This window comes from Papaver somniferum, chromosome 3 (genome assembly GCF_003573695.1).
Source record: "Papaver somniferum cultivar HN1 chromosome 3, ASM357369v1, whole genome shotgun sequence".
NCBI classification, from domain to species: Eukaryota; Viridiplantae; Streptophyta; class Magnoliopsida; order Ranunculales; family Papaveraceae; genus Papaver; species Papaver somniferum.
The window spans coordinates 209802025-209824135 of record NC_039360.1 but is presented as its reverse complement, the minus strand read 5'-3'; the positions used below and the strand labels follow the sequence as shown (position 1 = coordinate 209824135).

At 41.1% G+C, this 22111-nt stretch overlaps 1 long non-coding RNA gene across 1 annotated transcript; it reads right to left on the bottom strand.

Annotated features, from left to right (window-relative positions):
* Positions 1-16866: 16866 nt before the first annotated feature.
* LOC113358544 lies at positions 16867-18447 on the bottom strand. The gene is made up of 2 exons (XR_003364661.1): positions 17977-18447; positions 16867-17656 (listed from the first exon to the last, which is right to left on the bottom strand). It is a non-coding gene; the product is annotated as an uncharacterized LOC113358544 (long non-coding RNA).
* Between the last annotated feature and the right edge of the window lie 3664 nt (positions 18448-22111).

Genomic DNA, 22111 nt, shown 5'->3' with positions numbered 1-22111 from the left:
ACCAACTCCTTTATATTATTTCTGTTTTAGATTACAGGTCCTTTTAATATATTTCGTTATTTTCTCTAATCTTCCATTTCTCCTACAAAATAACACTAAAAATTTAAAAGACAGTAATGAATCATACCGTAATCAATTTTCGCTTTTTTCTTCTTCTTGCTTTTATTAACTCAAATTCTTGATTGTGAATCTTTTTCTTTCAGATCGGTGTTCGATAATTTATCCATTGAAAATCAATCTCGATTTCTTACTGTATATCGTCACCAAAACCACTATCATCACATCAGCAATACATCCCACCTTCAATTGCACCACCAGTTACCACACCGTCGGCCGGAGAGAAATAGAGTAATCAAAAAGAAAAAAAATACATACAAAAATCTTAAAATAAAATCAGACCAAATCACACATATTTATCTAGATTTGGAGGAGAGGATAAATCAAAATCTTCTTTTTAAGAAATTCAGGATCCATTTTCAAAGCTTTCACTTTTATGGTTTTAATGTGTGACAAAAACATTCGAGACGAAACATAAAAGGATTTTTGTATAAGATTTAATAAATGACAAGGGGTTTTTACAATTATTTTTTCTTTTGCCGCTGTACTTTTTTTTTTGCTTTACACCTGTATGTGGGAGATAGACTTACTTAATAATCTAACGAGCAGAAGTTTGCTAGCTTACAAAGCTATCCCGCAGTGCAGCGCGGGATAGCATTAGCCAAGCATTTTTTTAGATTGAACAGCTGTCACGGAAAATCTATTTGCAAAAAAGTCCTTATCACCACCGCTGTATCCTCTACCCCTCTGTGCAATCCAAATGTAACACTGACATCAAAAATTATCTATCCTCACCGCCAAACTTAGCAAATTTTCTGTTTTTATCATCTTTGCTTTGGTTTGAGTTCGAGTTGGGGGGATAACGATGATAAGTTTGGTGGTGGTGGTGCTGAAATTGAAGATGACGGTGATGATGATGTGGCGGAAGTTCATATAGAGGTGGTGGTGGTACTACTTCGTTGCGGTTGTTTAATTTGATGATTTGGACGATCATTTTTTTTTTCTGATAGATTTTATTGGCTCTTCAAAAATCTTTCAATACAAATCCAATTACAAAAGGAAAAACACAGTTGATCTCTCTTAAAACTTAATTATGATAAGAAATTTAACATTCTCATTCAGCACTAAAATGATCAACCCATCATGAATACCACCGGGGAAGCTATTAAATCAATCTGGGTTTAGGTCAATCAGTCTAAAACATCCAAGTAAAGTAAGTCACATAGACATTTTCTCCAAAAACTAACCTCAGAACAAGAAGTGATTCAATCTTCATAATAACTCATGCTGTCATTTTACCGACGTAAAAGTTTTGTACCAATTTTTTTTTTTTTTTGAACGGCTTTCTTCCTGCTGCTAACAGTGAAGGAGAGAAACACAAAAAAGAAAGGAAGTCTAAATAATTTGTACTCGATGATAAATATGGGATAAAATTAGAGATTTATTTTTAATTAAACTAATATTTACCGTTGTAATCTAATCTGGAAAACAAGACAATGCGCTTCTAAAAGATCTAACGGCAGCTACCCCGCTAGCTTATAAGAACGATGTGCGCGGCAGTGCGGGAGAGCACGACCCCTTGTTAAGATGGTTAACAAGTTATCCGTTTTAAATTAGGTTGGCTGAAAAAAATAGGGATGTTCATGTTCGGTTTTGGTTCGGTTTCTAGCCAAACCAAAACCGAAACCAATACTGTTGGTTTCTAAAAATCTAAACCAAACCAATCCATTAATTATTGGTTCGGTTTCAAATGGTTTCGGTTTGTCCCAATGGTTTTTGGTTAACCAATAATTATGTCGAACAAAAAAAACATTACACAAATTTACAGATAAAAAAATCGTAGTTGCCAATAGTATTGGTTTACAAAAATTTACAAACAAATAAATAAATAAAATAAAATATCAAGAATAGTTAAAGCTTACTCTAATTCTAGAGATCAAAAGAAGATATATAATATATCTTAATTTAGTTATTGACAAATAAAAAAGAAGGAAGACAGGAAGAAAAAAGTCGAGTAACAGCGGCTGTAGTTGGGGGTGGAGAAGGGAGGCGACTGAGAGAAGGAGAAAGAGAAAGAGGGAGAGTATCATAATGAAATATTAGATTTAGGGTTTCTATTTATCCTCTAAATCAATGGGTAGAATCTAATACTTGTAAATCAACGGTAGAAACTAAGTTTAAAAGTTAATCGGTTTTCCAATGATTTTTGGTTCGGTTTTAGAGGTCAAACCAAACCAAAACCAACACTATCGGTTTTCCACTTTCTACACCGTAACCAATCCATTAATAAATGGTTCGGTTTGGTTTCTTCCTAATTGGTCTGGTTTGGTCCGATTCCAGCGGAAAACCGAAACCATGTTCAGTCCTAGAAAAAATATTACAGAGAGGGGAAGTTTTATTTTAAATCCACCCCAACGTCTACTTTCCTCTTAGTAAAAGTGACTTCCCCCTAACAATTATCATAATTTGGATACTTAGCTCCACATCGTCCAGAAAATTTAAGCATGGGCCTCAGATTCGTCATTTAGAAAATCTTATTGTTAACTTAATTATTTCATTATTTTTATGTTTAGTAATTGACTGGAACCGTAAAATCTTCTTAGCTAAAACTTTGAACCTTAATGTAGTCCACGACTGCACGGGTGTTGTGGCCCATAATGATGGGGACACAACTCTAATTTTCACTATTCATTATGTCTTTTTTCTTTTGTTGAAGGCACTGTTCGCCCTTTCTGGTAGTCCAACATAATTCACAATGTTTAGAGCATGTTTCCATTTCATAGTCATCACATCATCAAAACAAAAGAAAACGCCGAAAAAAAGTCAGGCGGATCTCAATACTTCAATTCAGAACAATTTGTTAATTACACAATTCAACAAAACACAAACATCACAAGCCAATGGCACAACTATGAAAAATCAATGTCCTCAAACACAACTACTCAGTTGTTTAATATGATCGTTAACTTTAAAACGAAAATTGCATGAATAAACTCCAAACAATACTTAGAATTTCTCAATCTTATAATGCCGGAAACTTACAGGGTTTCTTTTCCCTTTTGGACTCCTAATTAGAGATGGACGGCATTTTCATTTTTTTTTGATAGAAAATTAATAATCTGAAACGGCCTAGCTGTATGCCTGTGTGCTACAAAATTACTAAATACAAATTTAGAGTTGTTCCGTATTGTTGATGGTGAGTTTTTGACAAGGGAAAAACTTGTGAAATCGTCTCTGACCTTATAACATATATAAATATATACATGTGCTAAGGCTTACCTGGTTTAACCGTCGGTATTTTATATATATACTAGGTATCATTCTGGCCTATGACCGGGGCTCAACCTTTTGTGATTTCTTTTGTTGTTTGGCCGGCTGGTCAGTAATCTCTCACAAAATTTTTGGTCATTAACAAAACAAATTATATTAGAACTATTACACATCAAGCCTATAAGTTAGTTGGGACATGCAATCCTAGTGTTTTGTGGTCGTGTCAAATTAGCCAGAGCTTACACCCTCGGCATTGGCCCCTTGAGCATGCCCTAGTATTTTGTTGGTCGTGTCAAATTAGACGGGGTTACAATCCCTGCCGTGGCCCCATAAACATGCCTTAGTGTTTTTGACGATCGTGTCAAATTAGTCAGGGCTTACAGCGCCGGCTGTGGCCCCATAAGCATGTCCTAGTGTTTTTTCGGTCGTGTCAAATTAGTCGGGAATGACAACCTCGGCCGTGACCCTTAAATTATTTTAATATATAGAATTAAAGAAAATTAAATTACAATAGAAAATCTAATTATATTAAAACCGACTCGAACCTATAGATTGGCCGGGACCTGCGGCTCCAATGTTGTGTTGGTAGGTAAACCAATAGGGGTTGCATTTTAAATTTATGGTGAAAGTAATATTTCGCATCAAAGTTAGCCGTCTTTAATATAATTAGATTAGGAAATCTAATAATATTAGCAAACTCGGTCACTATAAATCTAAGACTAATCAGTTGTATTCTAGTATGATTTTGTAAGTCTAGTCTAATTTTAACATAGAATTACCGCAAATGTTCTATGTAACAACACTTTAAAGCAACTGCATTAAAATATGTGCCACCCAAATCTTGTGTTGATGTGAATGGAAAGCCTCTAGCTCGAAAAGATGCAAAGGAAGTTGTCGTGAAAACGTCACACGTACAACCTGTTTTGGGATAAAATTTGTTTCTGCAGGTTTTGGTAAATTTGGGTATGTTATTGAGAAATGAATTTAGACCTAAACAAATGCACTGCACGGAAGTATTTTAGATTCGAGAGTTCAATCTGTACAATCCTGTCCTAAACTAAGAAATGGTTGTTCCAGTCTTGCTTCAGTCACAAAGTAAAGGAGAAGGGTTGGTCTTAGAGAGCAAAGCAAAGAAGGTGTTGAGACCAGAATGGTTAATTCTGAAGGTGTGGTTGTTTTATGACTTGCATCAGAATATGGAACTGGCTTGCGAAATGTAAGCTATCAGTTCTTTGGTGTTTTTCTGGATACTTGTGTTGTTGTTAACCAAAACTCTGTTATTTGGTCGAAATAGGTATAAACCTATTTATACAGGTCATAATTGAACACACTCTGATCTCGTAGTAAGTGGGAGTAGTTGAGTGATGGAGAAGTGGGTAATGTGTAAATGCTAGAAACCACGTCCCCACTATGAAGGAAACGGGTTGGTTTACACCCACTACTTATTGCCGCCACTAGCTGCCCGCTTTCCTGACACTTTCTTATAATGGGCGTGTTGCACGCCGCACGCTGTAAACCGCCAGACCAATACCCTCATGAGCATCCCCCAGTTTGTGACATGTTTGATGTCTCGAGTATTTTCGTGGAAAATGTGCAGCAGATTGTTGAGTGGGTCTTGTATGCAAGACCTAATTATTCTGATTAATTGTGCGCCAGCTAGGTGACGCATAGCCATGTGTGGGAAGTCAAGTCAGGAGACTTGCCGCAGGAGAATAACATGTGATGCTATTAGGTTAGTCTCGGTTGGTCACCTAATCCTTACCATGGGTCAGTCAATTACGTGGCGAATTTGGACGGATGAGATTTGTAATTCATGAGAGAAGGTGGTCGTTGATTATGGCCACATTTCTTTGGCACCTGGTGATGGCATAGTGGCGCCAGTGGCATGGTGGTGTTGCGGCCTTACCTAAATTAAGGTTTGGCATGCCAGAACCCTAATTAGCGCGTGTGGCATGTGGCCGCGGCACGGTGACGTATTTTGTGCAGATGGTGCCATGGCCGCGTCAAAGGAATTATGGCAGGGTCATAATGTGGGAACGGCCATAGGCGCAAAGATAGCAATGGGTGGCCATAGCATGACGCCTTTTTAAGGGTTTTATGGGTCCCGCATGGATCGTGGCATGTCGTGAGGCCAAAGTGGCGTAATTTGGGCCACGACCAAGAATTAGGGTTTCGACTAATGCCACTAAAGCAAAATCGTGTTTTCTGATAAGAATACCCTCGTTGGAGTCTGTTATGGCGTTGGCCACGAACAAAAGTGGGTTAGCACGTAGCTGCGCTGTTTGTGGCACGTTGGCATGTTACTGAGGCGGAGTGGGGTGTTGGCATGTTGCTGCCACAGCATGGCATGTTGGCATGCCGATTAGCATGTTGGCGCGGTTTGGCGAATTGCTTAACCAATTGACATGGTGGCCATTTGGCATAGTTCGGCCTTTTAATGCGTGTGGCGGGTTTAGAGTGACCTGATTGGTTGATAGAAAAGGTGTTGGCCTAACATAGAGTGTGGCCACATCTCTAGCGCGTGGCGCAATTAAAGCGACCTGATTGGCCGATAGGAAAGAGGTCCGTCAAGTATGGGCCCGACCACATTCCATGTGCATGTGGCGGATTTAGAGCGACCTGATTGGTCGATGGGAAAGAGGAGGTCCGGCAAGCAACATGGGGCGTGGCCACATCTCTAGTGCACGTGGCGGATTTTGAGCGACCTGATTGATCGACATGAAAGAGGGGGGACGGTCAAGCATCATGGGGCGTGGCATCTGCGGGTGGCGCCTAAATTGGCCGGCCATGTGACATGGCCACGCCTCCTTTTGTTGTTGCTCCTATTTTCTGCGGTTCCTCTTTTATTCTTGTTTTCTGTTAGGACTTTGCTCTTACTAGCTCCATGGCGGATTAGTTTCCTAGCTTGCCTAGGTTTGGCCTCGACCAATAGGGTTCGAGATATTTGCACATGCGCAAAAAGGCCTAATTTTTGAAAATTAATTAGGTCAAAAGTTGAATTTTGTGAGTTAACACAAAATTGAACAAATTTAACAAATTTTGTATGTTGATAAAAAAATCCTTTTATTCTCAGAGAGACGTTAGCGCATCTTCTGATTAAGCATTTTCATGCAAACCTTAATTTTGATACTTCGGGAAATTCATGCTACTCAGCTGCGAGTGAACACTAATTGTCATGTCATACCAATACTAAGGGTTCAGATGGGGAACATAGCATAGGAAAATACTTAATAAACCATACATTAATGAATAATGTAGGCGAGAGTTTACAGAATGTTTGGGATTGTTGCTACATGCACCATTCTGAATAAATATAATGAATTGCTCAGTACATGTGTGAGTAGAGAGGCCCGGACACTCATTACTTTAATATGGCTCAGTCCTTTTGCAGACAGCGCATTTAATATAGGATTTTACATTTTTATCCCTGAACTAAAAACCACCATCAACATTAAGTCCCCTGCTTAGTACGTAACAGTGACATTGTTGCGGGGTAAGCATTAGATGGTGACAGACAAAGCTAAAAATCGAAAAGGCAAGACATGTAAAGGTTACCAGGAAAAGTTCGACCAACCTTTGGCAGCAAGTACGAGCGGCGGGTGATCTTTATACTGGCGCTCTGCTAGCTTGGCCACGGAGCGTTGCAGGTTGAGCGGCTGGTTTGGCTACGGAGCGTTGCAGGTTGAGCGACTGGTGTTCCTTGTGCTGGCGCGCTGCTGGTTCGGTCATGGAGGTTGGTGTCATGGAGCGTTGGTGCCGCGGCCCCAGCTGCCTTCTTCCGTGCATGATCCAAAAGGAAAAACCTGCTCTACTCGAATTCCAAAAGTGCTATGCATTTAAAAGGGCGTGCTTACTTCTTATCCTTTTAATATTCTCTCGTCTGCTTCTTGTGTTTGTTTGCAGCAGCTCGATCATAGGCGTGCCAATCGTCGGCGGCAAGGTAAGTTCATCTTGTCCTCGTATTTTAACTGTGAGTGTAATATCCATGAGTAGTTGATCAAACTTGGACATTTAGCTCGGTGGGAATGACTTTATTTGTTAGCGGCGTCAACGGCAACAAAACAATCTCCAATAGTTATAATCAGCAGCGAGGCGAGCCAAGAGAACTCAAGGTAGGTGCTCTTTTCTATTTTATGCATGTAGCCACCCAACAGTACCATCGATCTTCTCCAGAATGTGTACTAAGGTTCTGACTCCAGAAGAATGAGCATCTAACCTCTCTAGTGGATTTAAAAATTTACCAAAATTCATTGCACTCCTGGGATGGATGAATGAAATATATGCTCGGCAGTGATTACATCAGGGCTAATCTTGGAGAGTGTAGCTGCGTTGTTGATCCGTCATTGACTTTAAGTTATTTGGTGTCTGGACTGCTGAGCCGGTGTCTGGAAGGCTTATTCTTGCCTTTCTGATTGAGATGATGATATGCTGTGGATGCTTGTATGGTCGAAATTTTCCGGAGCCGTTGGGTGAAGCAGATGAGCTGAGAGGCGTTCCGTTGCCGATGTGCTGCTATCAAGTCTTCAAGAACTTCATTCCAAGCGACATCCTTTGAACCACCTTCTGAATCTTGGACAATTGTATCGAATGGGATGCGATGAGCAGTCCCCAGTTACACTTCTGTCTGGTCATAGATCCGATGGCGTGGCCGGATATGTGAATATCTCTGCGGCGTGCTTTTGGAGTCTTTGATGCACGTGTATGGCTTCATGTTGAGAAATTCCTGCGGCTCGTAAAGCTTCGACAGTGACGATGTTGACATAAGAAATAACCTGGTTCAGGGAAGTGAAGGCATCCCATACTGGTAGTCCCCATGTGTAATTATCCTGATCCCATTCTCTCGTGGAAGATGTGGTTTTACTGCATTCGCTGGTAAGGTGGTGACTGCGTTTAAACTTCTAAACCTGAAGGAGGCTTCAGTACCCAAGTGTAGCCTATTTTGATTATATAACCTTGAATTCATGCCTATAGGATTTGATACAAGCTAATTGTAATCTCTTGGATGCGATGCTGGGATGCATGGAACATCACATGGACGAAATATTCAGGATAACGAAGAGGTAGAAGTGGGAGAGTTATGTTGTTAATCGTGGCTCCCCCTGTTTCTCTAAGAAAAACATTTCAGTCGCGTCTATGGAGTTATCTCATGAATCTTTGATTTTTGGCAGGATGGACTATGATGAGCATCCCCAGTCGCACTTCTCTTTAGTTACTGAAGTTGTTTTCTCTAAGTATACTTGGGATCCGTCGCGGCCTCATAAAGTGTTGCAGGCGCCTTCCAGACAGAGAGGTGACGATATCCTTACGCTACACCTTTGAAGAGTAGATGACCTTGTCGTGGCTATGACTTTTTGGTTGACCGTTTATTCTGAGCTTTTACAGTGAAGGGATTCCGTGTAGAACCTAAATCCCCAAGTGTGGTTTACATGTTTCTATCATGTATGGTCGGTGGCTTGAACATGATAAAGATATCACCATCTTGCATCCGTACTGGTGACTCCATTACTTCTTCCATGTGAAACTAAAATATGAAGAAGTATGGATTACCTTTGTAGTGGTTGTTTCTATGGTGAAGCTCTGGATGGTATCAACAAACGAGCAGCAACGGTTCTTGGCAGCAGCTGTGATCAGAAGAGACTACATCGTCGTGGGAACAAAATAGGTCGGCTGGAATTGCATGGGCGTCCATGGAAGCAAAGGGATTGGCTGGATGTGTAGGCGAGTAAAATTTTCCACGACCACGAGCTTTGGAGGGATGGGAAAAATGGTGGCCCAAACTACAAACCTTGGCTGGCTGCGATCACGATCCTTGACAGGGACGAGTGTGGCGGCTAAGGCACGATCCTTGGCAGGAAGGAGTGGCGGCTACGAGCACGAACCTTAGCAGGAAGGAGTGGCGGCTACGACACGATCTTTGGCAGGAAGGAGTGACAGCTACGACAAAATCTTTGGAAGGAAGGAGTGGAGGCTACGACACGATCCTTGGCGGTAAGGAGGCGTTGAAGCGGCTTCGGCTCCTGGAGAGGACGTTAAAGCGGTTGCTGGAGTGAACGTTGAAGCGGCTGCTGGAGCAAACATTGAAGCGGCTCCTAGAGGGAATGTTGAAGCGGCTGCTAGAGCGAATGTTGAAGCGACTCCTAGAGGGAACGTTGAAGCGGCTCCATGAGGGAATCGTTGAAGCGGAGCGGCTTCTGGAGCGAACGTTGAAGCGGGGCGGACTGGAGCGAACGTTGAGGCGGCTCCTGGAGCGAACGTTGAGGAGGCTCCTGGAGCGAACGTTGAGGCGTCTCCTAGAGCGAACGTTGAAGCGGCTCCTGGAGCGAATGTTGAAGGGGAGCGGCTTCTGGGGCGAACGTTGAAGCGACTTCTGGAGAGAACGTTGAAGGGGCTTCTGGAGAGAACGTTGAAGCGGCTTCTGGAGATAACTCCAGTGAGGGCGCCATTAACCCTTGACTTCGAAAAATGAGTTGATACTATTTGACGGATGGGAAGACGACACACAAATAGTGATGGTCAGCAAGTTGTGTTTTCTCCTCAAGGGAAAGAATACGCTTCTTCTGTTCGATTTTCCCTTGTAACTCTCAGAGTCTTGACAGTTACAATGTTGAGGTCGGAGGTCGCGTCAATCAGCGTGCTGTAAAACTCGATATCCTTCAAGTGAGCAGTGGTTAGGAGTCCCGAGTTCCATCTATCAATCGTGCTTTCCAGGAGAGGTTGGGGTTTGGGAATGGCTTCTATGGATGGAAATAGCTGCTTTCCTGATAAAGTGCGGTTGAGGGATGCAAATATGTCTTGACGCTGCGCCTTGGAGAAATGCAGAATCTTACATAAATGTTCCATCATAGACTGTACGATTTTGTGGATGGAGTCCCTAGAAATCATGCGGCTCCTAACGGGAAGAGGGTCTCTGTGAACTCAGGAGGATTGTTGATTTTCTTTGCCTCGATTTTGGAGAAGTCGTTCCCGATCCTCACGTGTGATGAAATTGGATTGCTGATTCCTTTCTACTGGGAGTTCAGGAGAAACGCGAGACTCTTCATCTATAAAGGCACGTCCTGCTGAAGTGCTTGCGCTGGGTGTTAAAAGTATTCCTTGTCAGCTCCATCTGGGGTTGATGTGACTCTTGCGGTAGCCGCTCCGTTAGTGTCTTGAGGAAAATAAGTATCTCTTTCTGAGTTGTATCCATGTCTGAGCCTTACGAGAACTTTTGTCTTTCCATCAAATCAACAGTGTTAATAGGGGGTTGGCTTCCTCTGGCTCCTCCAGCCTCTCGTTTTGATGGAGGAGTGGCAGTAGATCTGGTAGAAATTGGGGGCATTACGCTCGAAGAAATATTAGGAAGGGTGACAACGGCTCTGGATCTTGTGATAGGAGGCGTCACGCCGGAGGGAATGTTTCCTGCGCCGCCGGCGCTGGGGCTAGAGGATGTAACGCCATGGGATGTGTTGACTGCGCTTGCGGACGATACATTGGTGTTGGTCATTCCCTTTTGCTCTCGTTCGATACGTCTACATACTCTGTCTGCATCGTCGTTGGCGGAGGCACAGACTTTAGACAAGGATTCAACATTTTTTGTGCCATCTCTGAAATTAGGTGGCGTTCTCCGGGCGAATGTTTGCTGGCTCTTGCTACAGCCGGGTTGCCATACTTTTTAAGAGACAAAACGTCTCATTTTGCAGCTTGACAATATCAACTTGATTTGTGACAACTTCTTCTAGTATTTTTCCATACCTTTCATGGTGATTAGATTTCGAGCATTGGCGGCTTTGGGAGTGTTTCGGGTGGCCGGGATGCATCATGAAGCGGAAAGTTGGGATTTGAGATTGAAGTGAATTATGGTTAATGATTGAATTTCGTATAAGATTCAACCTCTTGAAATTGAGAAAATTGGAATGAAAATTGAGAAATTGGCTTCGCAACCGAGAGATTAATCTCCCACTGTGGTCGCCAGTTGTTTTGGGGTAAAAATTGTTTCTGCCGGTTTTGATAAATTTGGGTATGTTGTTGAGAAACGAATTTAGACCTAAACAAATGCACTGCACGGGAGTACTTTAGATTCGAGAGGTCAATCTGTACAATCCTGGCCTAAACTAAGAAATGGTCGTTCCAGTCTTGCTTCGGTCACAAAGTGAAAGAGAAGGGTTGGCCTTAAGGAGGGAAGCGAAGAAGGTGTTGAGACCAGAATGGTTAATTGCGAAGCTGTGGTTGATTTATGACTTGCATCAGAATATGGAACTGGCTTGCAGAATGTAAGCTATCAGTTCTTTGGTGTTTTTCTGGATACTTGTGTTGTTGTTAACCAAAACTCTGTTATTTGGTCGAAATAGGTATAAACCTATTTATACAAGTCATAATTGAACGCACTCTGATCTCGTAGGAAGTGGGAGTAGTTGAGTGATGGAGAAGTGGGGTAATGTGTAAATGCTAGAAACCACGTCCCCACTATGAAGGAAACGAGTTAGTTTACACCCATTACTTCTTGCCGCCACTAACTGCCCGCTTTCCTGACACTTTATTATAATGGGCGTGTTGCACGCCTCACGCTGTAAACCGCCAGACCAATACCCTGATGAGCATCCCCCATTCTGTGACATGTTTGATGTCTCGAGTATTTTCGTAGAAAATGTGCAGCAGATTGCTGAGTGGGTCTTGTATGCAAGACCTAATTATTATGATTAATTGTACGCCATCTAGGTGGCGGATAGCCATGTGTGGCGAGTCAAGTCAGGAGACTTGCCGCAGGAGAATAGCGTGCGATGCTATTAGGTTAGTCTCGGTTGGTCACCTAAGCCTTACCATGGGCCGATCAATTCCGTGGCGAATTTGGACGGCTGAGATTTGTAATTCATAAGCGAAGGTGGTCGTTGATTATGGCCACATTTCGTTGGCACCTGGTGATGGCATAGTGGCGCTAGTGGCATGGTGGCGCCAATGACACATGCCAGTGGCACGATTGGCACATGTCAGTGGCGTAATGGCGCCAGTGGCATGGTGGTGTAGCGGCCTTAACTAAATTAGGGTTTGGCATGCCAGAACCCTAATTAGCGCATGTGGCATGTGGTCGCGGCACGGTGTGGTTTTTTGTGCAGATGGTGCCATGGACGCGTCAAAGGAATTAAGGCAGGGCCATAATGTGGGAACGACCACAGCTGCAAGGATAGCCATGGGTGGCCATACCATGGCGCCTTTTTTAGGGTTTTATGGGTCCCGCATGGCTCGTAGCATGTCGTGAGGCCAAAGTGGAGTAATTTGGGCCACAATCAAGAATTAGGGTTTCGGCTAATGCCACCAAACAAAATCGTGTTTTCTGAAAAGAATACCCCCGTTGGAGTCTGTTATGGCGTTGGCCACGAACAAAAGTGGGTTAGCACGTAGCTGCGTTGTTTGTGGCACGTTGGCATGTTACTGCGGCGGAGTGGAGTGTTGGCATGTTGCTGCCACAACATGGCATGTTGGCATGCCGATTAACATGTTGGCGCGGTTTGGCGAATTGTTTAACCAATTGACATGATGGCCGTTTGGCATAGTTCGGCCTTTTAATGCGTGTGGCGGGTTTAGAGCGACCTGATTGATCGATAGAAAAGGGGTCGGCCAAACATAGAGTGTGGCCACATCTCTAGCGCGTGGAGCATTTAAAGTGACATGATTGGCCGATAGGAAAGAGGGTCGACAAGTATGGGTCCGGCCACATTCCATGTGCATGTGGCGAATTTAGAAGGACCTGATTAGTCGATGGGAAAGAGGAGGGCCGGCATGCACCATGGGGGCGTGGCCACATCTCTAGTACGCGTGGCGTTTTAGAGCAACCTGATTGGTCGATATGAAAGAGGGGGCCGGTCAAGCAGCATGAGTGTGGCGTCTGCGGGTGGCGCCTAAACTGGTCGGCAATGTGACATGGCCACGCCTCCTTTTGTTGTGGCTTCTATTTTCTGCGGCTTCTCTTTTATTTCTTGTTTTCTGGTAGGACTTTGCTCCTACTAGCTCCATGGAGGATTAGTTTCCTAGCTTGCCTAGGTTTGGCCTCGACCAATAGGGTTCGAGATATTTGCACAGGCGCAAAAAGGCCTAATTTTTGAAAATTAATTAGGTCAAAAGTTGAATTTTGTGAGTTATCACAAAATTGAACAAATTTAACAAATTTTGTGTGTTGACACAAAATCCTTTTATTCTCAGAGAGCAGTTAGCGCATCTTCTGATTGAGCATTTTTATGCAGACCTTAATTTTGATACTTCGGGAAATTCGTGCTACTCAGTTGCGAGTGAATACTAATTTTCATGTCATACTAATACTAAGGATTCAGCTGGGGAACATAGCATAAGAAAATACTTAATAAACCATACACTAATGAATAATGTAGGCGAGAGTTTACATAATGTTTGGGATTGTTGCTACATGCACCATTCTGAATAAATATACTGAATTGTTCAGTACATGTGTGAGTAGAGAGGCTCGGGCACTCATTACTTTAATATGGCTCAGTCCTTTTGCAGACGACGCATTTAATATAGGGTTTACATTTTCATAGCCCCGAACTAAATGCCATTATCAACACAACCAAAAATAGAATGATATAACATTGATATTTTAATGATTAAGGGGAAGATATTTATAGTAAAACGACGACGTGGTAGCGACATGAAGTCGCATGAACATTCCGCAGAACACACAGTTCTAAATACAACCAATCCAGAACTGTAAAATAGTATAGCTATCATAGAACCGTAGAACCAATAAAGAGAATCCATGAGTGAATGGTTCACTCTTCACCGTGTGTAACCAAGGATAGGCCAACAGTGTATCCGCCTGGGACACTCCATTAGCCTGGTTTGTCTGCCGCAAAGAATGAAAGGCCTTTATCAGCCGTAGTTGCAGAAACAAAGGGTGTACTTGGTGAACGCGTGTGGGACATTGAAATGACAACAGGTTTTTGAAATGAAGAATTCTGAATTTTCCATTTTCCTGGTATATAATTTAGTGTAATGCGGTAGGAAACCCCCACACTCAGATCCCTGGTATATATAAAGAATTTAATGTAATGTGGTAGGCAACCCAAACTTATGAAAGGCATAACGACAAAATATTTGCCGCTAATCTGTTTCCAGCACAAAACAACCACAAAATAAATGGTGAGAATGTGTATACGGCAATCACTCTTCGAGCAATAATTGACCATTCATAATATTAAAAGAAACATTGAGGGAGATGGATATAGGTTGCAGTGTAAGATGGGACCGACAACCAATTCTTGGAGCAGCAACGTCCAAGACAACATAAAAGGACGATGCACTATTATCTCAGTAGTGCTAAGATGACCGTGAAAAAAACTGGAAGAAATTCCGTGACACTAATAGGGATGGGTCCCACTGGTGGTGGTAGGGACCACTCTGAATTTTTTCATTTCTAGAGGTTTAAGACAGGGTGATCCGTTTTCATCATATCTGTTCTTAGAGTAAGTCCTATTGGCTAGATATCTAGCTGTTAGATTGGCCATCCATGTCAACATGGGTAACTTCCTAAGTCTTATGAGATAGCTAATCTAGCAGATAATTGCTGAATGAAACAGCGCCACACGCTGCACCAAACAGCGTTTGACCATTTAACAAAACTGAACCAAACGGGGCTTGAAAATTTCTTCTCTTTCCATGTGATATGTTAAATCAATTCAACTCCACATGCTTTATCTCTCTTCCACGTGCTCCCTCCACACTTTTGATACGTTAGGGCCACTCATTCCAATCATTAGTTCATGGAAAAGCCTCAACGTTGGCTATTTTTTTTGGTGAAATTGCCAGCGCGTTTCCATTGGGCGCTGATGCGCACGAATATTCTCCCCAGCGCTGAATTATTCGGCGTAAAGTCACTTTTTGAGCGTCGCACTATTCATCGTTTTAATCTCGCTGATAGTTCGACTGCGAGCAAATGATAGGAAAGAGAACTATCAACTATCAGTGTTAATTTTTTTCCCACACTTTTTTCATGATTTGCAACACTTTTTGGCCAATCTAGCAGTTCAAACTAGCCCATAGGGGTTAGTCTTAATACGCATGGAGATTCTTTCTAGACTCCTAGAAAAAGCAGTTTCCGAAAAGAAAATTTCGGGCCTCAAAATAAATAAAGATGCCCCGAATATTTCACACCTTTGCTTCGCAGATGACTGCTTTTTATTCACAAGAGCTAACCTAGGCGAGGCAAAAAACCTGTTAGATATTCTATCAAGATTTGGCGAGATTACAGGTCAAATGGTAAACCTCCAAAAATCGGGTATATATTTCAGTCCTAGAATTCACCCGAAACATGGGAATATCATTGTGAAGATTCTAAAAGTTCCCTTAATGACACAAAATGATAGATATCTAGGAACCCCTCTTTTCTTTGATAAAAATAGAAAAGAAAATTTCGAACCTCTGCTACAAAAATACTACGCCACTCTTCAAGGTTGGAAATCTAAGTTACTCTCTCAAGCTGGCAGAACAGTTCTAATAAAGTCCATCCTTCAAGGGTTTCTAACTTACCAGATGCAAGTGCTCTCTCTTCCTAAAGAAACGCTAGATCAAATAGACAGAATCCAAAGAGACTTTTGGTGGAATAAAAATAAACCCAAGAGCAGAGGAGGCTATATAAAGGCATGGATTAGTATATGCATGCCTATTTTTCAAGGAGTCTTAGGTATCAAGAACCCTCACCAATTTAACATAGTTATCCTTACTAAACTAGCCAGCCGTCTCATTCCAAACCAAGATCAACTTTGGGCTCAACTTCTCAAAGCAAAATACTTCCCAAACTCTCATCCTCTGGAATTTTCTAGGTCTTCTAAGTGGGCCTTCTTGAGAAGTGGGCCTTCTCAGCTTTTCATGCAGAATCAAAAGCCTTGTTAAAAGCAGCCTCATGGTTAAGTGAAAATATATTATCTAGTGTCTCGATAGCAACAGACTGCAAAACACTGGCAGAAACGATCAACAAGACTTGTAAAGATTCTCCTTGGAACGCGGATAATACAATTCAGGATACTATCACAATACTGGAAAATCTTCCACAAGCCCAGGTAAAGTATATAAACAGGAAATATAACTATGCAGCGGATTACATTGCTAAAGAAGCTCGGATAAAGCACCTTAGGCACATGTCTTCCAATATTCAGCAAAAAGTCTTAAAGTCTAGTGTTATTTCCAATATTTTTGTCAAAAATGAGATTATAAATCTCGTGTACTCTGTTATTTGATTAATAGAATTTGCCTTTCCATCAAAAAATAAATAAATTATCTGTCAATATCAGAAGAATAAGCACCTTGGACAAAAAATTAAGCTTTTTTTTCTTCTTTTTGGAAGCATATTTAAGTTTGAATGTAAGACTATTCATAACATTCATCCAACTTCAATCGCAACTATGCAAGATTTTCAATCAGGGTGGAAGATAATAATATAGACACATGCCTAGGAAGCGATAAACGAAGTTACACCTAATTAGAGGAGCCAGAACATTACCTAGGGACAGAATCAGAAATTTGGCATGCATATTGATTCTCCAAGGGACACCCAACTGACTAACAACTTTCAAATTGAACTCATTGAAATCTATCTGGATATGACGACTAAGAATAGTCTAAATCTTGTCGTTGAAACTATGTTACAGCAAATTGAAATAATAAATACTCTTCTATATTTGGTAATACTGATAGAGTAGCAACATAACAGAGTCACAATTACCAGTCCGTGGAAGCTTCGACGGTCCATGAATACTTACCTCCTTTCATGCACTCAGTGGTGACTATAATTAGATGCAAATCCATGAAACCTTCTCAACGATCACAACTCCAATTCAACCTCTGAATGTCCCTAAATACAACTAAACACTTATAAACAAAACAATAACTTGTTTTATGAATTCCGCATCTTACAAATCAATATAGAGATGATTATAATGACAAAAGGATAATATAATAATTTATTATTACATTAGAAACAAAGCTTGCCTTCCAATTCGTCTTTGCAACCACTCCGACAACCCCAAAACCTAACCTACAAAAATTGGTTCCAGTTAAAATTAATAACAAAAGAGATTAATAATAACAAAAATTATGAACATATCAACATTAGAGATTACAGATACATATGAGTAGCTCAGAAAGCAATAAGAAGTTCACAAGGTAAAAGAGAAAAAAAAAAGGAAGAAGATGATGGTTAGAGACTGTGAGAGAAAGGAAACTTAATTATAAGGATTTAATTTATTTGGTCGAATAATAAAAATAAAATCTTAGCATTCTAAATCTCCCCATCCAACGTCCCCAGTTGTTTCTTAGCCAGCTTTCGATCCGATGAATGAATGAATTCCTGCAGGACAGAAAAGTTTAGCGAGAAGAATGGTTTAATTCAACAAACTGATCTTTATTAATATCATGAGTTGGGGCTAGAAAAGTTTAGTGAGAAGAATGGATTAATTCAACAAACTGATCTTTATTAATAGCATGAGTTGGTGCTCATTAAAGAAACCAAAACATAATATTTTTTATCTTTAATTTGGAATTTTTGACGGACATGGAATTAGTACTGATTCAGGAAACCAAAACATAAGGGGATTTATGTTTAAACGGAGGGATGTGAGTAGTTCTCAAAATTATATGTCAACAACGAACGGACGGATAGAAACTCACCAACTATCGATCCCAGCCACCGGATGGCCGAAATCAATGGGCATCTTTTACCCAAGACATTAGAGATTACAGATACATATGAGTAGCTCAGAAAGCAATAAAATTTTCGCTAGGTTAAAGAGAGAGAGAGAAAGAAAAAAAAAGGGAAGAAGATGATAGTTAGAGACTGTGGCAGAAAGGAAATTTAATTATACAGATTTAATTTATTTGGTCGAATAAGAAAAATAAAATCTTAGCGTTCTAAATCTCCCCATCCAACGTCCCCGGTTGTCTCTCGGACAGCTTTCGATCCGATGAATGAATGAATTCCTGTAGGACAGAAAAATTTACTGAGAAGAATGGATTAATTTAACAAACTGATCTTTATTAATAGCATGAGTTGGTACTGATTCAGGAAACCGAAACATAATATTTTTTTATCTTTAATTTGGTATTTTTGACGGACATGGAGTTGGTACTGATTCAGGAAACCAAAACATAAGGGGATTTATGTAAGTATTTCTCAAAATTATATGTCAACAACGGACGGACGAATCGCCAACTATCGATCCCAGCCGCCAGATGGCCTAAATAAATGGCCGTTTTTTACCCAAGACAGACAACACTTCTTTTTATAATATAGGTATATATGAGTGGAGTATTTGATTACTAGTAATGATGCAGGTGTATCTTTCTTCTTTTAGGGACTTAGTAATCCTCAAACTAGATTGAGGGTAGAATTGTACTTCAGGAGGGAATATTGATTTAAGGCAGTAACCTAGATAAGGAAATATTCTGAGATATAAAATTATTCCTAGATAAGTAAATATTCCTAGAACAAGGTAATATTCGTAGAAAGGGAAATATACCTAGAAAATGAATTATTCTTAGATCAGGTAATATTCATAGAAAGGGAAAGACCATAATGTCTCCAAATCTATCGGTGGAGACAGTCTATCATGAGAGCAGCCTCGAGAAGATGATGGTGTCAGTGTCATTGTACCAGAAAGGAATCAACATCCGAATTTTATCACTCGGCAAGATTTGGAGAAACTTCTGCAAAATCGTGGAAAAGAAGAGTCATCCCTATTCCATCGCCACCATCCACCTTACACATATGGTGTCCAGAGAGCCCCCATACAAAGAGGATACACCTATTCTACCTTCTACCCGATAACACATCTCTCGATTTCTAGATTCTTTGGGAGAAAATGAATAGCATCAACTGTTGCGGCTCAAGGAATTTTCCAAGTCACTCACCGGGAGAGCTTACACCTGGTACAACAATCTCGTTCCCAATAGTATCTCAAATTGGAGCGAGATGGTGAGCACGTTTTGTCGGAAGTATTTCTTCGTTTCTGAACAAATCACGCTTTCGGACATGGGAAGGATATTTCAGCGCAACAACGAGCATCCCAATTACTACGTTAAGAGATTCATAGTTCAATCCCTGGATTGTCGCGACCCGAATGCAACGGAACGACACCTGGTGGTGTTATGTATTAACGGTGTGATTCTTGAATACCACGCTTTGGTCGAAAATATATGTTTTCAAACCTTCTCGAAACTCCATGAAGCGGCTAAGCGATCGGCCTGCTACTGCCCAACCTTACTCGAAAGAACGAGACCAGTCAAAAATGAGAGCCGCGGAGACACCCGTTGGAATATGCGTCTAATCAAGAAGTAATACTATGTTCAACCATCCATTGGCTCTATTACCGACGAAGGGCCTAAGAGAAAATCTACGCCTCAACAAATTCGGAGAACCAAGCGTCCCATGTCCGGCTCGGCACCCGCTCAAAATCCAACGCCGCCTACCCAAGGTTCTCTTAAATCTCCACGCCGACAACCACAACAGTAAGAAAAGACGGATTCAACGTTTTCGGATTTTCCATCTCCTATGGAATAGGTCCTTAGGATGCTCGATGTTTGGATAAAAGACAGAGCTATAAAGTTACCTCTAGTACGACGACTTCCAACTAATCAAAAGATGATGAATCCAAAGTATTGTTGCTTTCATAGACCAGCGCAATAATATATTCACAACCTTCAACCGTGCCACTTCCGATAAATGCATCATATCTACAGAAAAGCTGTAGTTCCGCCCGGGTCTGTCCTAGAGATTGCAATTGAAAAGAGAAACAAAAGTCCCAGCTGGGGACTCCTCGCCACTACCAACATCGAATGAGTCAAGTTTAAAAAAATACTAATCGACACCGGAGCAGATGTCAATATCATGGATGTAAAAACTTTGTAAGTTGCATGAGTTACTAGATGCGAGGCTACGAAAACGCTAGATGCAAACAAGGATTCCGAAGGAAAATAAAATATCGCTTATAACCATATTACTCTCAAGTTGGAAATGGGCGACGTTCAAACGCACAATAAGTTTCAAATCATTATATTGCAATATGATTTTGAAGCGCACAAGGTCTCACAACAGCGACACAGATGTACCTATACTACGAACGTCGACCCCGCAGAAGCTCTCCAAAAAACCAGCTAAGCCGCACTGATTGTCATATGAATCGCGTCGCATGATGTATCTATATTTGAAGCGAAGGCCTGGAGACATCATGATATCGTGTATCTGAAGGTTCCGCACACAAGTAAGTCATGTTCAACTAATTTATTTGCAACCAGCTGTCACATAATCCGTCGAAACCCGGGGACTTGACCCGGACATCAATCCCACTCCGAATCGGCGATGTGAATGGGAAGCTGGTCTTTTTCTCAATATTTTACTAAGTAGTTAGGAGTCGCCCCAGACAGAAACAAAAAAACCAGTAACCCAATTACTCTAGAAAGGTGTTGCAAGTTCGAGATGCCAAAACCCAATCCTTTACAACAGTTGAGAAATTTACCACCTCCCTTGGAGAAAAAAACCATATATGTTGGAGTTATTACAAACTTTTCAATACCGATGAGCCAACAGGGGTAGCCATACCTAGCAAGTGGCTTAAAGCCGTCATGCTTAAAACACTTCGCCACCCTATTTTACGCAGTTTTTGTAACTCCTCCAAAAGTGATTGCAACACCGTGCGTTCATACTTAGGATCCCAATTTATTCAATTCAAAATCTTATTTTTCCTATCCTTTACCAATCATCCAAAAGAAAATCTACCTACCATCCAAAAAAATAAAACCATAAAATCCGGGTATTTCAGAGATACATGAACTGTCAAGAGAAGAAATCCTAAGGAAAGAATCTCTGAAGACTGGTTCGGTGCTATCAACAATATCTCTTCCCGCCTACGCAAGGGCTTCAACTGCAAGCCTCAATTCTCAAAGTAGTCAATGGGTGCAGTTTTCATCACATTAGTGTCCTACCCAATGACACCACTTGGAGCGTCATCTTCAACAACCGCGTACGAAGCATGTGAATCACACTTGGGGACTGAAGCTTTGCGCTAGATCACCTCACTGTCAACCAAGAAGTTTCAACCTCGATAAGGTTTGATGCGTGTCATAACCACAACAAATTATTGAATATTTTTCCACCCAATTAATAAGTAATATAGTGTAGTCAAGTTTGTTCCCACGAGGAGCAAGAGTCTTTAGTTGTTTAATTTTCACGAAAAATGGGGGTGGGGGATTTGGTTTTAGATTTTAAAAACAAAAGAAAGTAAATAAAGCAATAAAAAGTTTAGGTTGAAATCAATAAGAGAGATTAGATCAAGGAATCATTCTTCGTTGCAAAACAATGATTCAAGTTATGTTCTTTTCCACTTTTTATTAGTCACTGATTATCTCCAACTGCAGATATAGCAGCTAGATCGGTGCTAACCCCTAAATCCCTTGTATCACCGGATACGGAAGTTCTCGACTACCAGATTCTATTTACCAAACCACCTAGTAGTAGATCACTCAAGATGTAATTTAGTTAAATGCTTTAAGATTTATGAATTTATTAGGTTGATATTAGTAGTTAGACTCTTAGATCAAGGTCTACTTGCTAACGTTGTTCTCACACACAATTGCTCCACGGAATCCCTCCACAAGATCTCGTGTTTTCTACTTGTGTAATGAGTCAAGAAACGATTACTTATCCCCTAACTTCTACTAGCTTTATATTGAGTTAACAAATCGATTTAGCGTGTACTCTAAACAACCTGTCAAACAATCATAAACACTCATATTAGTAAAAGCAAACGAT